Raw genomic sequence first — 14,841 nt, forward strand, 5'->3', positions numbered from 1 at the left:
ATGCTATGTGGGTCCTTCTCATATTGAACGTACAGGCTACTGTAACAACAGCTTTCAGATTTATTTTTGAAATGGTTCTTGCAAACACAGCCTTATCGTTTTTATTCTGATTTCCATTCACTCTGACACATCCGGCATGCCTCATCAGTTTCCATTTCTTTCTCTCAGATTCCCTTTTCTTTATCAGTATACTCCTGAATACCAAAACAGTACTAACTATGCAGCTGTGTGACTAGAAATGTTAATAAAAGATGGAATGGCCTCCCTCAGGGATGTTCTGTGCGTTCATAATTAGGCCTGTTTGGGGAGGAAATACATTCATCATAATAGCTTTCAGATGGAAAAGTTTCTCTTTTTGTTGTTGTTATTGCTTTTGCTGTTGTTGCTGCTGAAATGGTAAATCTTGTCATAAAAACATTGCTTTTGACTACCTTTCATATTAGACAAAATCAGGACTTCTGGTTAACAAACTGAAATGGAAACTTTTAGTACGCTTTTTTAAAAAGTTTGTTTCCTGACCAAAAGCAATATTCTGTGATTTTAGACCCAAAGCAGGCCAAGCAGCCCCAAAGTTGGCCCAACTGAAAAGAAAGATCATTAACCAAAACCTAGCTGGTATTGTGGGGTACTAAATGGTATCAAGATCTTGCAGTCTCAATGAAAGTGAAGTTTGGGAATTGTGACACTTTCATTGAAGAAAAGAAAAAAGTCAAAAGGAATTTCCTGAACTCACAGTCTGTGGCCGTAATCTGTTGGCATAGCTCTGTGTGCACAAGGTTGATGGTGTCATCAGATGCAGTATTTGATCTTTAACCAAAAGTTTCCGATTCCCCACCTTTTGGGATCCCTTTAAATGCGGAGAATACTTTAGGGGCCTCAGGACGATGGAGGGAAGGAGCCTTTAATGTCCAAATGTCACTGCTGATTCTGCCAATAGTACTTTTCTCTCTCTACTTGGCTGATATTTCTGCATGCTGTCTTAACTGTGACTAGCTTCTATGAGTTTTCCGAGGACTGTGTTAGTTTATTGCAGGAAACCACCCCACCCCAAAGAATATTGTGGGAAGAGGTTGTTGGCTGGAATCCTGTTGCATATTCATGTTACATAGTATATCAGGTGAAATAAATAAATATAAATATAAATAAAGAAGATTGGTTTTCTAAGGCAAAACAAGGTAGGAATCACAAGGCCCTGGAATGTGTTTTTGTACCCTACCCCAAAATTATGAGAAATTAAAAATGAAGTTTTCTTCTAGAAGCTTCTAGGAATAGTGATTGGTCTCTAAAGCAACGTGTGCCCCCTACTTACTCCAGGGGAAAAAAAAGTTTTTTGTTTTGTTTTCAAATCAGACGTGGATTTTTCCAAAGCAAATCTGACTGGACTGGAATTCACATATGGAGGGACTGGTGCAACTCAGGGAGCTTGCTTACCCTTGCTGTAAGAGTTACATTGTAGTATTACAAGACAACCACATTTAACACTTCAAAGCACTTATGGGGTAATATAGCAATATTTATATCCTTCCTTCCTTCCTTCCTTCCTTCCTTCCTTCCTTCCTTCCTTCCTTCCTTCCTTCCTTCCTTCCTTTGCTTCTGCCACTTCCCTTTTCTCTCCATCTGTCCCCCAGCCACATATTCAAAGAGCTGTGGTTGATGCCATCTTGAGCTTTCAAGGGCTCAAAGTGGCATTGTGGTCTCTCCCCCTCTCTTCTAGCTTTATTCTCATGACAAGTCTATGAGGTGGGGTATACTGAAAAACTGTGGTCTTACGTATAAGAGAAGGTTTAGATCTGTGTCTTCCCAGTGTAATCTGATATTGTATCACACTACCTGCCTTAGGTACATTACTTCAGTGGTCCCCAACCTTGGGCCTCCAGATGTTCTTGGACTACAGCTCCCAGAAGCCTTCACCACCACCTCTGCTGGCCAGGATTTCTGGGAGTTGAAGTCCAAGAACATCTGGAGGCCCAAGGTTGGGGACCACTGCATTACTTTATGCATCTGGGCCTTGCAGAATTGCAACCTTCATCTATATAATAAACTAGATTGGAGCCAAGTGGAATAGGAAATTAATCTCTGTCCAGATCCTATTGCATAGGTACACAAGCATAAGTGCAATAGCATACATCACCTTTTCAAATTGCTGTTACTTAAGGAGTCACCTTGATGTACATCAGTTGTATGTGGCATGTAACAAAGAATGGAAGTGGTAGCTCCTTAAGTAGAAATAATTTGCCACTGTGACTTATGCCATTGCTCTTACTTTGGTGTACCTAAACAATAGGATTCTGGTCCATACTGTTTACTATGCCATACATTTTTGTGACAGTAAAGTACGGTTGTGTCTGACACTGTATTCCATGTTGGATATAGAATATATGGAGTATAGTTTCACACACAACCATATTTTGCCCTCATAAAAAGCGATGCCACAGTAATGCCAGAAGTGCACTGAAGTGATACCTAATGGCACAAGGTCAGGTCTTTTCCAGATAATTTTATGCCGCAGTTGTTTGATTTATATCTCATTTCCCCTGAATGCTGTTTTAGCAAGCTCATCATAGACCATTATAGTCATGTTTAAGAAGGTAAGACTGTGAGGAAAACTATGGCTGATCAGACCAAGAGGTGTTGAGTACCGGAATGCTTGAAGGCTGGGAAACTGTCACTGGGATCCAGACACCGGGTGCTGGGAGGACTTCCTGGTGCCTCCTGAGGAGGCAGCCTGGGCACATCAACATAGCTGGAGAACCAGAGATGGATGCGCTGCTTGGAGAGGAAGCAGCAGGGGCAACAGCCCCCCAGCAACAACCTCCCAGTCAACATATCCAATGCCAGTCAGCTGGCCCTCCTCCCATACCTCCCTCCTCCACACCCAGTTACTTGGGCAGGCCTAGCCATGCCCAGATCGACTTTGACCATGTCTCCAAGGAGGAGTGCTGCGTTTACAGAGTGACTGCTGCCAGTAGTGACTATGGAGGTATAAAATGGGAAGGAGCCCATGCCACACGAATCCATGGACAGTTGAATGCCTGTATCCATCACCCTTGCTGCGGCACTTCAGGTTTGGCATACCTGCATGGGGTACTGGAACTGGTTGACTAAGTGGAGCTCCACTCCTCCCAGTAAAAGACTGTTGTGGGGTTTCCACCGCCCTTTTGGACTATTTTGGAATGAAGTCAACACTCTGACACCCTATAAGTCTTAACTTTTATTGCTGAGCCACACTGCCTCTTTAAGAAGTTGTGTTGCTCCAGTAAAAGCTTGTTCCTGCAAGTACTCATCATGTGATGATGGAGGGGGGGCACAGGGGTTGCTCACAGGCCTACATCCCACAGAAGACCCTAGGTAATAAAACTGGGCTGCAGACGAGATCAAATTGCCTACTGCCTTATTGTAGAGGTTGCTCTATTACAGTATCCGAATCCTTCATAATTGCTGTGCTGACTAGGGCTGGTGAACCGACAACAGGTTTCACTCCTCTGCTATTGGCCAACCCCTGTGCCATATTTAAGTACTGGGATGACCTTGTGGGAAGGAGGCTCGACATCAATACATTACCGTCCATAGACTGTCGGCAAAGAAGCAGTAACATCATATATTCCTCCAGTGTGTCCCTGCCGTTATATCCATGATCAAGCATCTTATTTGGGATTACTTGCATTTAACTGGAATAATATGCTGATCAAACTCAGAGAGGATTTAAAAGCTGCAAAATCTGTAAAACCAGAGACTGAGAGAGGACCAGAGAAAAAGAGTGTGCATACTGCTGACGATGTCTATCATATTCCTTTAGTCACCAAAACTACTGTGTCTACAGAGCTGAGCTCTTACCTGCAGGAAGAGGTTTGGGTCCAACATTTCTTCTCAACCTCTGGCTGTGGCTAGACCACCCAATGCATTTTCCTGAATTCCAGTGTATAATAGCCCTTGCCATGTGTTAAACCCACTAGATGGTGCTGTTTGTTAAGGAGATGTTTGGTTTTCCACAGCAAAAGGACAACTTTTAAGTTTTGCCAGTTTTGCTAGTGATGAGTATATGGGAGTAATTCATCACAAAGCCATTAATTCAATCAGTCCTGATTATGTTGCAAAATGAATATTTTATACAGTCATATTTTATATTAACAGATATGTGTTCACAGAACTGGTGATTTTGCACAATTGCTTTTTAAACTTTACGGGTCTTTGCAATATTGCAGATCATCCTTATTATTATAGCAGCCATTTCTGGATGATGTTTAAAGGGCAACTGTAGTTGTAACAGAATATCACTGGTTTAAAAACAATCAGCTGAACAACCCTGCTTTACAGTTTGGCCTTCAGAACATTAACGTGGAAAAGAAACAGGGAAAAGTCTATGTGTTTATATGGGGTGATTCTCATTCTTCTGTGATAATCTGCAACCTTCGAGAGTAATATTCTGCACTCTTGTGCACCAAGATATAAAACTTGCTCCATAACAATTTTGGTAGCCAGCACCAATGGAAGACATTTTGTTGCCTGGAGGTTAGAGGGTCTAGAAATGTGTATTTGAATGAGAATGAGTCTTGAGGTAAGACACAGTGGTGTTCCTATGCCTATGGCAGTGGTTCTTAACGTGGGCGATAATGCCCCCCAGATTTCATTTTTCAGGGGGGCGGTAGAACGAAAAGGGGCGGCGTGGGGGTGCTGGAGCAGAAGGGGGCGGTAGGGGGCGTTGGAGCAAGACAAACCTGTGAAGATGGCTGCAGCTTTTTTACAATGTGCATGAATATATATTTTCCTCCAATCTTAATTTAGTTTCAGAGTTTTCGTCTTGAAAATTTTAGTTCCTGCATTGCGGTTTGTTTTTATGCACTTTTTATATTTCTTTTTGAGTCTTAAAATTCGCTTGCAACTAAATCATTAAATGTTACTTTTTGGGGGCATTTCATTTTCTTGGAATTGAATTTTGTTTTCAGGGGTCATTGGATTAAGTGTAATAAATAAATAAATAAATAAATAAATAAATAAATAAATAAATAAATAAATAAATAAATAAATAAATAAATAAATAAATAAATAAGATATCATCACCGCGGGGAGGGGGCCGATGATAACTTCCTCAATGGCTCAAGGGGGCGTTTCTTTCAAAAAGGTTAAGAACCACTGGCCTATGGCACAGAGTTTTTCTAAAAGCCTCACACAGGTGAGGGAGCTAAAAGGTATGTTTGGAGTACAAAAGGTAAGGGCAATAGTTTGTAGTCCTTAGGAAGTTATTCATTTAATCCAGAGCTTTTGAAGGTTGCCAGTTTGGATGACAATTCCCATAATATATTCCCTCCCCCCAATATTCTGAAAAGTATTAGAATAGAATCATAGAATAATAAAGTCGGAAGGGGCCTATAAGGCCATTGAGTCCAACCCCCTGCTCAATGCAGGAATACAAATCAAAGCAGATCTGACAGATGTTTGTCCAATTTTCTCTTGAATGCCTTCAGCGTTGGACTGCTCGCCATCTCCAGAGGTAACTGGTTCCATTGTTGTACTGCTGGAACACTTAAGAAGCTTTTCCTGATATTCAACCTAAATCTGGCTTCTTGTAACTTGAGCTCATTATTACGGTACATGTCCTGCACTCTCAGATGATCAAGAACAGATCCTGCCCCTCCTCTGTATGACTTATTTTCAAATATAAAGTGGTATTATATCTCCTATCAGTTTTCTTTTCTCAAGGCTAGATATGCCCAGTTCTTGCAACCTTTCATTGTAAGGCTTGGTTTCCAGGCCCCTGATCATCCTTGTCATCCTCCTCTGAACTGGTTCCAATTTGTTCACATCCTTCTTGAAGTGTGGGGTCCAGAACTGGACACAATATTCAAGGTGAGGCCTAACCAGTGCTGAATAGAGAGGGACTATATTTCTCTTAATAGGGACGTGGTGGCGCTGTGGGTTAAACCGCAGAAGCCTCTGTGCTGCAAGGTCAGAAGACCTGCACTCGTAAGATCGAATACATGCAACGGACTGAGCTCCCATCGCTAGTCCCAGCTCCCGCCAACCTAGCAGTTCGAAAGCATGCAAATGCAAGTAGATAAATAGGTACCACCTCGGTGGGAAGGTAAAGGTAACGGCGTTCCTTGTCTAGTCATGCTGGCCACGTGACCACGGAAGATTGTCTTCGAACAAAATGCTAGCTCTATGGGTTGGAAATGGAGATGAGCACCGCCCCCTAGAGTTGGACACGACTGGACAAATTGTCAAGGAGAACCTTTACATTTTATATTTCTCTTAATGTAGCCTAAAATAGCATTTGCCTTTCTTGCAGCCAGATTGCAGTGTGGCTCATATTCAGTTTGTAATCTACAACAATTAGAAGATCCTTTTCACTCGTAGTATTACAGAGTCAAGTATCTCCCATCTTGTAAGTGTGCATTTGTTCCCCCCCCCCCCCGGTGTAGAACTTTGCATTTATCCCTGTTCAATTTCATTCTGTTGTTTTTAACCCAGTACTCAAGTCAATCAAGATCTTTTTGAATTTTGTTCCTGTCTTCCAAGGTATTAGCTATTCAACCAAATTTTGCATCATCTGCATATTTGAGAAATATTCCCTGCACTCCCTCATCCAAGTCATTAATAAAAATGTTGAAGAGCACTGGGCCTAGGACTGAGCTTTGGGGTACCCCACTTGTTACCTCCTCCCAGTTTGGGAAAGAGGCATTGACAAGCACTCTCTGAGTGCATTTCTGTAACAAACAATGTATCCATTTTACACTTTGTGCTATTCAGCCCAAACTTTGATTTCAGTTTTGCTGAAGTAAATACTGTATGTATTATGTTTACAACAATTCCACTATCTACCAGGGAGTCTATCTGATAAAAAAAAATGAAATAAAATTAATCTGGCAGGATTTATTCTTGACAAACCCATGCTGGCTTCTGCTTATTAAGGCATTGTTTTCAAGATGGTTGCAGAGTGAGTGCTTTATGACCTGCTCCACAATTTCCCCTAGGACTGATGTTAGGCTGACTGGTCTGCAGTTTCCTGGTTTCTCCTTTCTGCCTGTTTTGAAGATACAGACAACTTTAGTCCTCTTCCAGTCATTCAGGATGTCACCCATCCTCCATGATTTCAAGAAAATAAGAGATCCCTCAGCCAGTTCCTTCAATATCATTGAATGCAGTTTATCCGATCCTGGGGATTTGAACTCATTTAGAGTAATAAGGTACTCCTTGACTATTTGTTTATCAATCTCAGGCTACAAATCTATCTCCTCCCTTTGTATTTCACATTTGCTTGGAGAGTTGTAGACTCTCTTTTGGGATAAGACTTTGCTGAAGTATGACTTGAGTACTTCTGCCTTTTCTTTCTCATATGTTTCCATTCTTCTAGCTCTGGCCAGAATCCTGTTTGCGAAGGTATACCATGATGTTACACCTGTGCAAATATAATGGAGATTCTGCTCCATCATCAAAGACTGAAAAAGTTGATCGCACAATCAGTCATTTGGTTCTTATTTTGTTTCACCAAGAGCATCAAGTTATGCCCATATAGATTTCATCCTGTGCATATTAGAGAGAGAAATGGGTGGGGAAAAAAGACTGTATATTTATGATACAGCTAATCAGAGATGGGAAAAGTTCCTTTCTTAGCCACGAACTATGTGGTATTATGATCATAGTGGTCCAAAATTCTTTTAAAGAAGGAGAGAGAGAAGAGAGAGAAAGAAAGAGAGAGAAAATAACTTTTTCTCATCTCTGTGGGTTATATTTTCAAGAATGTTTGATACAGATCAAGGATGTATGGAGTCAGATATAAAATATTTGAGAACTCGAGAAGACCTGAACAACCTTATGATATTTAATTTGAGACTTCCTTCCACAGGAGGCATTTTACATTCTTACTGTTCTCACACAAACCTAATATTGCAGACTTTCATCCAGAGACGAGCTGTTAGTTTTTTATTCTGCCTTCCCCACCATGTCAGAATGAAAACAGGCAAAATGCCAGCACATCAACAAAACACAGAAGCCCTAATTTACAGTTGGAAATGATGCTGCTTCAAAAGCACAGGCAACATATGTTGCAGAGCATCTGAATAAATCAAATACCATCCACAGCTAATGAAACACGCTCCAATATGCTTAACACCAAATTACTTTTGATTAAAAAGCTTACTGGGGAGACAAATGTAAACCACTGCTAGGTGTGCTGTCTTCAGAATTATGGGCTGAATGTAATTTGAAATGGATAAGAACTAACAATTCATTTCCCGTGCCTCCCCCCACCACACACACATATAAACAGCAATTTCAAGTGTGTCATTCAAACTGCTGGAATTGCTAGTTCAGCCTGCATGTTTAGCAGAGTCATCATGCAAATGCAGTTCAAGTGATTTAATATGCTCACCCTCTCAGGTAGATAACTTGATCAATAGTGTATTTACAGTTATGGAACAAACAGACTTTGTCGGAGAAATGTTACAAGCTATTAAGATTCTCAGCATATAATTTTCATTGCAATGTATACAAACCACCACCACCACCACCACCAACAGCAGCAGCATCAGAAAAAGCATGATGAATAATCAAATGCTGGCAACATCACACATTTTCATAGCTGCAGAGGTATACCGCACTGGCAAAAACCATCACAAACACTTGGTCATGTTATTATAATGTAGATGGAAATCCATAAAAAGCTTCAGATGGTCAATGCATTAGAAGCAAAAATTCTCTCTCCAAATAGTAATGTCTCAAGTGGTATCCTTAAAAAACAAAAATAAATGGAAGGTCAGTAGAAGTATGAACTTACTAACTGTACAAGCTCAGAAGATGGCAGACTCTCACTGGAAATTTTTGGATGATGATCTTTCAGGAATGCTTTAGCTAGAATTGCTTGCATTGTCAGGGAGTTGGACTAGATGACACTTGGACATCTAAGGAGCCTTTGAATTCTACAGTTCCATGATTCTGTAAAAGCAGTTCATGCTGTACAGAAGGAAGCTGGCATTGAGATGAAATGTGTCATATTCCCTTTAGGTGTGTACAAGCATTTGGCCATGCCTAAAGGAACAACCTGGATTGTAATCACAGGCAGAGAGTGGCCAAGACCATTGAGTCTGCCAAGTCTCACCATGACATCAGACTAATTGTGTACAGAGTGTCTGATAACTGTCATAGCCTGTAGCCTGTGAATACACTTGTTGTGTAGGGCCAATACTTATAAGCAAGCTGGCACATTCAGAATATGGGCTGAATAGATTATCTCTTCATACTGATCCTGAGCCGGCTGGAAAAGGTTGCCAGGAGATTGACTGGCAGGTGTAGCTTTTCATGATCTTGGGTTAATTATCTTGGAACTGAAACTGCACAAGGGCAAGCAATGCCTTTTCGTTGGTCTCTTTGCACCCCATAACTTGAACCTGCATTATAAATAAGGAAATGCAGTTGAACTTCCTATAGGATAAAGAAGTATAGATCCCGAAACTAAATGCTAGAAAGTGAGAAACATTCCTGCACTGGAGGTTTTCCAGCAGAAGCTGAGCAGCCATATGTTGGAGATCCAGTAGTATGGTTTTGGATTCCCTACATAGGAAGAGGTTAAATTGGATGACTTTTTCAGTTCTATGATTTCAACCCTTTTGCCATCTGTTGGAGGCTAGGTCCAGTGGTCGAATGTATAAACTGGTACTGGGCAACCTGCAACCCAATTTTGGTTGCCAGTAGCACTATCTAGTCCCCCTTCACCCATACCCCTCCCAGTGGATATGGGTGAATCAGGTGGGATAGAGAACAAGGAAACAGGTAGATCTAGTCACTATTAGCTCTCATCTCATCCCCTGTTAACTTCAGCTATGTCTACTAGGCACCTGTGTATGATCACTGAGAGTTTACACCTGAGGACATCAACACCAAAAGAGGTCTCACTCCAAGTATAAGCTAAGCTTTCAACTGGAAGATCCTGATTCGGGTCTCATCGTAATAATGATGCCAGATTGTACTTGTTATCTCAGTTTCCTTCATTTGTGATAAAAAGTTGACCTATCATATTTATCTTTAAGAAATTACTAGGAATATGCATATGAAGTGTTTTACACAGTACCATGGTCCTACATAATCAGAATGCCACCAATACACTGAATAGGCTTTTGAGAGATAGGATAACCATTCTGTCCTATTAGAAACTTTGAATACCGCACAAGATGCCGTAATCTGTGAGCTAAATCTCTGCGACAGAAATCAGTATGGCTTAAATTAGTCAAGATGAGTCTGTCCATTGATCTTGGTGGGTCTGCTCCAAATATATCTAAGTTTGAATCCAATCCATTATAGTTACAATTCTGGACATTAGAAGACAACCTGTTTGGCTTCTTAGTTAATCCATTGGTGAAACAGGCATGACAGGCTGCTCTTTTCTGCTCTGTGATTCGACTCAACAGTTATGAGCCTGTGTATTTTATGAACTGTTTACCTAATTACCATAGAGCATTTGTCATATGAAAATACTGTAACGGGAGAAAAAGGTGGAAATAGAGAGGATGCACTCCCTGCCGTATACAATGCATGCAGGAAGTCTACTGCTACTTGCTTCTCTGTACCAAGTGTAATATTTATCTTATTTATTTATTTGGCTTTTATACTGCCCATCTACGCGAATCTACTCTGGGCGGTTTACAGTCCAAAAAAGGCAATGAAGTTAAAATCATCAATTAAAAAGACTAAAACAAGCCAACATAATCCAAGATGGAAAAACCAGGAGAAGAAATTAAATAATGGCAGGAGGGAAGGCCTGTCTGAAGAGCCACGTCTTCAGTTTACACTTAAAAACTCCCAGCGAGAGAGCCAGGCAGATCTCAAGGAGGAGGATGTTCCAAAGGCGAGGGATCACTGCCGAGAAGGCCCAGTTTCTAGTTTTTTCCTTCCGGGCCTCTCTCAGAGTTAAGCCCCTCAGCTAACCAGCCTGGCTAGAATGAGTGACATGGGTAGAATTAGGTGGAAGAAGGTGCTCTGACGGGTACTGAGGTACTAAACTGTTTAGGGCTTTATATGTGATCATGAATACCTTGAAGTCAATGTGGAATCTAATGGGTAACCAGTGTAAGGTGGCCAGACTGGGGGAAATATGATGATATTTTTTTCACCCCAGCTAGTAATCTGGCTGCCTTGTTCTGGACCATTTGAAGTTTCTGCATCAATCTCAAGGGAAGCCCCACGTAAAGTGCATTGCAGTAATCTAATCTCGAGACTATGAGTGCATTGACAAGCGTGGTGAATGCCCCAACATCAAGATAGGAACGCAGCTGGGAAATCTGCCAAAGATGTAAATGCGTGGTGCGGACCACAGATGTTACCTGGAATTCCATGGCAAGCGTGAGATCAAGGTGGACCCCCAAACTGCGGACCACACTCTTTGTGGTGAGAGTTGCTCCCCCAAAAGAGAGGGAGCTCCCCAAACCACTGATGATAGGGGCGCCCACCCTCGAGTCCTCCGTTTTGTCCGGGTTCAGCCTCAGTCCATTCTCCTGCATCCATTGCAGAACAACCCTCAGGCAGCGCTCAAGGGACGTAATGGCATCCACTGCTGATAGAAAAAAGGAGACGTAGAGCTGAGTGATCTGCCATAGACATTTTGCCATATTCCATTTAAAAGGTTCTGGTTTCGTAACAAAATTAATCAGTACCACTTTTTATTTAGCTTTCTGAGCTATTAAATGGTTTTTAATGGTTTTACAGTATTTGTTGCTTGTGGATATTTTCACATTGTTCTTTTTTAATAACTTGTTTATCCAAAATTCATTTTCATCATGTTTTTCTTGTGATTGTACATATATGTTCCATGTTGAATAATAGTTTTGTATATAGTAAATTAATAATAATTCTTCTACTGGGGAAATATATGATCTTGAGAAGTGGCTAAAATATATTAAATAAATAATCATGTTATTTGGGGGAGGTTGCAATCTTTCTCCCCATGTCCCCAAAGATGGTACCCTTTTGCATAGCAGAAAATGGACAGGAATCCAGGCAAGTTGGCTGAAGCAAGGGATCATTAGAACACAATTGTACAGTTTCCCATGGCCACACAAATTCTCATTTGCTGGATAGATTCACAATTTTCCTGCAGTGGCACTTGTTTCTCTGGTACAATCCTGATACAATCCTATAGATACATAAAAGATTGCCAACGAGTGGCTGCAAGGGGAAGAAATCACATCTTTTGTTTCCTCTGTAAGGAGTTCTTTAAATGGTTGTGGGTTTTTTGGGCTCTTTGGCCGTGTTCTGAAGGTTGTTCTTCCTAACGTTTCGCCAGTCTCTGTGGCTGGCATCTTCAGAGGACAGCACTCTGAAGATGCCGGCCACAGAGACTGGCAAAACATTAGGAAGAACAATCTTCAGAACACGGCCAAAGAGTCTGAAAAACCCACAACAACCATTAGACACCGGCCATGAAAGCCGTCGCGAATACAGTTCTTTAAATACTCATATACCCAAAGCAGCTGGGGAGAGACCCACAGAGACCCACAGGAGTTTTGAAATACAGTCTTCAGCCTGCTGCTTTTATGCTGCTATTTATAAATGCTTCTTGTCTGGGAAGATTAACACATTAAGTTGGCCATTAATGGAAGCAATTAGCTGGGTCATTTCAGGAATCTGTAGCTAGACTGTTAGCCTCTATGGTTCCCTTCCCCCCTACCCCCTTCCTCTTCAGTCTCCAGGTTGAACGTCTACATCAGTCATTCTCAATCTCTTTTTTTGGCTATGATCATAAACACAATATGAAATACAGGCCAAATTAGGATTGTATAAATTGCATAACGAACATTATAAGATGGTGTATGAATGTTTCCAGTCTGTGGCCGTCTTCAAATGTGCCATGCCCCAACCCCCTTGAGAATGGCTGTTTTAGACAACTTCCTATAATTTCTTCCAATCCAACTTGAACTTCAAGATAGTTTCCCAGGAAATGAAGGGAAAAAGGCAGGACAACCTGAGTAGATTATTTCTAATAGTACACAGCCCATGAACCTCAGAGATGCAGTCTAGTGAATAGGAAAGTTGGTATGCAGTGCACCTGGGGCTGTTAGCATTAAATAGTACAGTCTGAGTGTATTCTAAATTTGGCTTAATTTCAAGTATATTTGTTTGCCCGAGAAGGAAAAAGTGCCACATAGGTGCCCATATAATAGTGATAACTGGTGAGTCTTGGGTGGGTGTTGTACTCCAACAATAGCTGGCACGCCATAGGTTGCTCGCTTGCCCTATGCAGAGGAAGTTAATGGGCTGCTGTGTTACAAATCTATGAATATGGTTCACTGCCATGGCTCACAAGTCCCCCTGGAATGGTTAGTTCAGTGAAGAGTTAAGAAAGAAATCAGAGTTGGAGAAAGCAGAGACACAAAATATCCAGAATTTTGCTGTAGTAGAAGAGGAAATGGCTGTGACAGTGGAAATTGTAGTTTGAAAAGGTAACTTCTACAAGGTATGAATCACCTTGGATGATTAGTGAAATTATTTCTAAAGACAGTAGAAGACTATACTGTAGTATTTGAATATATAACTTGAAGTATGTACCCTGTTTCCCCGAAAATAAAACCTAACCTGAAAATAAGCCCTAGTATGATTTTTCAGCATGCTCATAATATAAGTCCTACCCCAAAAATAAGCCTCAGTTAAGTGAAACCCCGCCCTCCACCATTGTACAGCAACCAGAAGAAGATGACACGACTGTACTTGAATCAATGTAGATTGTTGTACATTTTTAAAAAGTCCCCTGGAAATAAGCCCTAATATGTTTTTTGGGAGCAAAAATTAATATAAGACCCTGTCTTATTTTTGGGAAAACATGGTATTATCATCCTGAACTCAGCTGATACAATTTGCATATGTTCTTACATTTCTGAAAAGGAAATTTCAATGGCAGCAAAAAATAAGGGGTTTTTTTTGGCAGGGAAGAGGAACTCTTTAAAATGAAAAAACCCATTTTTAAAATACATTCCTAGTTTTGTGGCTATGTCCATTTTTATTTTCATAGGAATCCTTACTGATTCTTCCGAATATCATTGTTACCAGATTATCCTGTTTTGTTACCTCACTGCCTTCAGGTACAGCACATTATTCAGCAAGTTATATAACACATGTGGAAAATCATCTTTGTCACTGCCAATTGTGCAAGGCCCATGTAAAAATGAAACATACCAGAACACAATGTACAATGCAACAAAGAAATACTGGAGCTGTCAGATTCCAAAGTACTTTCTGTTGATCATGCTGATATACGATCCAAAAAAATGACTTGTTTCTGGCTTTTCTTATGATTTCGACTTCTGGGCCAATGTTACCATTTCCCTTACTTTATGTGAAACAACATCTGAATGTCATGCATTTTAATGTTTTGAACAGATTGTGCAGCTCCCAGAGAATTCTGGTCAGCAGGCAGTTTGAAAGACCAACCTACTGACCAGCCAACCAGCAAGCCCCCATCTCTATTCAGACTCTGCACAGTAGGGATGTAGCTACACTATTTCTGGGCATCTACCCTCTGCTTAAATACCCTCCTGGGAGGGAAAGCCCACCACCTCTGAGGTAATCTGTTCCAGTGTCAACCAACTCTGTTCTGTTTTTTCCTACTGTTTAATACCTACTTCCTTGTGATTCCCACTGATTAGTACAAAATCTGATTAGCACAGCAATTTCTAGTCTTGCCCTCTGGAGCAATAAAGAATAAGTCTGCCCCTTCTTCTTCATGTCAGTCCTTTGGGTATTTGAGGACAGCTATCATACTTCTATTTAACCTTCTCTTCTGCAGGCTAAAGAGCAAGTGCATTAGCTGAATAGATACGTTCTGAACTAGCATTTTTCAATGCTGTTAGGTATTTATTA

This window comes from Pogona vitticeps, chromosome 2 (assembly GCF_051106095.1).
Source record: "Pogona vitticeps strain Pit_001003342236 chromosome 2, PviZW2.1, whole genome shotgun sequence".
Classification (NCBI taxonomy): Eukaryota; Metazoa; Chordata; class Lepidosauria; order Squamata; family Agamidae; genus Pogona; species Pogona vitticeps.